Here is a 498-nt window from a genome sequence, read left to right as displayed (position 1 = left end):
AACTGCTAAATATCTTTTCTCATCAGCAGAATATAGCAATCTTGTGACTTCTATCGGTGCCAGGTTAAAGTTTGTAAGGGGGTTTTCATACTGTACTGAGCTGTCCTACGAGGATGCAGGACCCCTGACCCTCTGTGTGGACATTGCTGATTGAGTGCATGTGATCAGCACAGGGCCAAACAAACCCCCCCCCCCACAAATTTTCTAGCAATACACACCAAACTGAGCATGTGCAGCCTTTCCTACCCTCTCTACTATCAGGATATGAATTGGGGACAGTGGAAGGTGAGAATCAGAGAAGACAGGATCAAGCAGCCTTTTTACACAATGCAGAGGATTAACCCCTTAGGTTCCACAGCGAGTATAACAAGCATGCTTTACAGCATATACAGGCTAATTTTACGGTTGTGGGTTTAGGAAAACTTTAAGCCCAACGTAAAACAAACAAAAAAAAAAAAGTCAGTTACCTGCTCGAGTAAAAAGAATCCTTCAACACAC

The sequence above is a fragment of the Aquarana catesbeiana genome, linkage group LG06 (genome assembly GCF_042186555.1).
Source record: "Aquarana catesbeiana isolate 2022-GZ linkage group LG06, ASM4218655v1, whole genome shotgun sequence".
NCBI classification, from domain to species: Eukaryota; Metazoa; Chordata; class Amphibia; order Anura; family Ranidae; genus Aquarana; species Aquarana catesbeiana.
This window is presented reverse-complemented; position numbering follows the sequence as displayed.